The sequence below is a fragment of the Chinchilla lanigera genome, unplaced genomic scaffold, assembly GCF_000276665.1.
Source record: "Chinchilla lanigera isolate Chin_1 unplaced genomic scaffold, ChiLan1.0 scaffold00094, whole genome shotgun sequence".
Taxonomy (NCBI): domain Eukaryota; kingdom Metazoa; phylum Chordata; class Mammalia; order Rodentia; family Chinchillidae; genus Chinchilla; species Chinchilla lanigera.
The window spans coordinates 6,521,728-6,524,462 of record NW_004955495.1 but is presented as its reverse complement, the minus strand read 5'-3'; positions in this window follow the sequence as shown (position 1 = coordinate 6,524,462).

The window sequence follows — 2,735 nt, the reverse complement described above, 5'->3', positions numbered from 1 at the left end:
GGTCACGCCGCGGGGGGGGGCGGTCGCGGCGCGGGCCTGTTTCGACCCGGCGCTGGGGGGCCTTCGTGGTGCCGCCTCGGGATTTTTGAGTCTAGTGGCCGCCATGTAGGAGCCGGAGCTCTGTGAGGACCCCGGACGGGAACCGAGGGGATGAGAGAGCCCATACAGGGTGTTGGCGGCGCCCTGGTCGGAGCCTGGCGTCTTTATAATCCAAGTGGGAGTGTAAGGACCAAGGGGACCCCAGACAGGAGCCCAGGGATCTAGGGGACGCCAAACCGGACTCTGGGCGTCTTGAGAGTCTCAGTCAGAGCGTGGGGGTCGGCAGAACCCCAAGGTGAGCCCAGGTGTCTAGGGGACTCTAGGCGGGAGTCTGGACGTCTGAGAATCCGAGTTGGAGACCCCAAACGGGCTCTCAGCAGTCCGCAGTCCTGAGTCCCTGAAAAGGGAGTTGGGCGTCCGGGGAGCCGCATGCGGGAGTCTCTGCCGCCGTCTCCTCCCGACTTCTCAGCGCGCGAGGACCCTGAATGGTGTCCTAGAAGCCCGGGCGCCCCCAGCCGGCGCCGGAACTCGGCGGGTCGGTGCACGTGGCGAGGCCAGTTGTGGATTTGGGTTCTGCATCCGTCCAGCTTCTCCCGCCTTGAACCGAGGGCCACGGAGCTGTCCTCCACCCCCGAAGTGTTAGGGACAAGGGCAGTCGCGTACCACAGGCCCAAAGGTCCAAGGTCGCCAGGGGCTACTACCCTCAGGGTCCCACATCCCGAGGCTTGTTTCCATGCAGGAGCGCCGCGCTGCCCGGTCAAGTGGCTGTGAGCGCTGTGTGCCTCCTCTTGGGGCTTTTTCCTTGAGCAGCTTGGAGGAGAGGAGGCCTGCGCCCCTGTGTCTCCCATATAATTACAATCTTGCTGAAACGCCACTCTAGCCTGCGTCCAAAGGGAAGAGTCCCACAGGGCAAGAGGCCTCATTCTGTGCAGGGCCACAGGCTGTCTTCATCCCTTTGCCAGAAGCTGCACAAGCTCCTGCAGCCAGCGTCTTTGACTGTCGAATTCTTCCAGGAACGGGATGGAACAAGGGCTCAGGCTGGGTTTCTTCCAGGTCTTGTGTGAATTTCTCAGTCTCTTGGCTTTTAGTGCTCCATTGGTTGGGGAAACAGGTGCTTCCTCGGGCCAGGTCTGCCCTATTGCCTATGTGGAAACCGAGTTCTTGTGGGGCGGCCTAAGACATCTTCCTATAGCTATCTGGCACAGCAGTGCTTATTCCCAGCCTGGTTGTAGCATACGTTGTACCCAGCACTCATTGGCTAAGTGGTGTGTGCTGAGTGGGTGACAAGTCGCAGCATTTCAGGGTAAAGGTGGGAGCCTGGAAGAATGAGCCCTCTGCAGTGGTCTTGGGATCGGTGGCTGTTGTGCTGGGCTCCCAGGAAACCAGTTTCTGCTGCCGAAAGTATGAGGTTCCCTCCCTTCTTCCCTAGGAGAGCTCAGACCTTACTTAGCCGGACAGAAAGGAGAGAGCGCTTTGAGTTCCTGGGTTTAAGATGCTGACCAGCTAGAGTCCATGCACCTGATAGCTTATCCTTGGTCTTGGCAGTGAGGAAGCTGTGCAGAGAGGTACCTGGGCCTGAGGGTTTGCTGCAGCTCTGTGGAGACACAGACACTTGGAAAGCCGTGGAAGGACTTTATGACAGCTTTGTCCCCCTCTCCACCTCTCACGGCTACCTAAATGGCTCAAGTTTTGAAGTTCTGGGTTTTGTTTTTTTTTTTTTTCCTCCCTGTTTGTGGTGCTAGGGATGGACCCAGTGCTTCATATATACATGCTGGTGCTCTACTACAGAGCTATACCCCAGCTCTTAAAGTTCTGAATACAGACATCCCAGAAATTTCTACTGCTTTGTAAGTAGGTATCTTGCCAAGAAATACTGACAAACACCCCTTTTATGCAGATTTCTTTCCACCTTATGTGGAAGTCCAAGATCCACTCATGCTCTGCAAAGTTGCCCTGATTGTCAGTACAGGGCTTGTCACCCTGTTACACTTTCATGACAGGTACCTGCAGTTTCCTGTGAGGAGACCACAGCTGCTGAATGTGGTGAGGTGGTGGGGAGCATTTTGTCCTTGGATAGAGGACGCTCTTCACTTCTAGGTGGCTGGGAGGCTGTAACTGGGATTTGATGATCTGAACAGTCTTTGGGATACACACTCACCCAGGGACGGAACCTTGGACTTTCTCACTCCTGATACCCACACTAAGGCCCCCGAGGGCAAGGTAGTTAGGAGAAGCTGTCCTTCTTCTGCCAGACACAGACAGAAAGCTGGTGTCCACTCTTTCCCTTCAAGAAGAAAGCAAAGTTTGGATGGATAGTGGTATGGGCAGGGCTCAGTCCCAGGCCATGTGTCCCAGGAAGGTTGTGGATGCCCAGGATCACTGCCAGGAAGGTGGGCTGGCTCATCCTTCCAGTGAGCACCACTTTAGGGTTTGCATTTTTGAAGGAAGAGCCTAGAAGTCAGCAAACAGCCTGGTGGGAGAGCACACGTAGCAGGGGGCATCCTGAGTTTTTTGGTATTTTTTGCATCCTAGTTTTGCAGTTAGCCTAGGGGTAGGGTGGCTGGAAGGGGCAGGAAAGATGATGCCAGTACCAGGCTCCAAGTAAAAGAGGTGGGCCCAGAAGGTGATTACCAGGAACCTCTGTGAGCCTGTTGTGCCCCCTTGGCCTGGGGGCTTTACCCTGGTCTCAGTGTAGG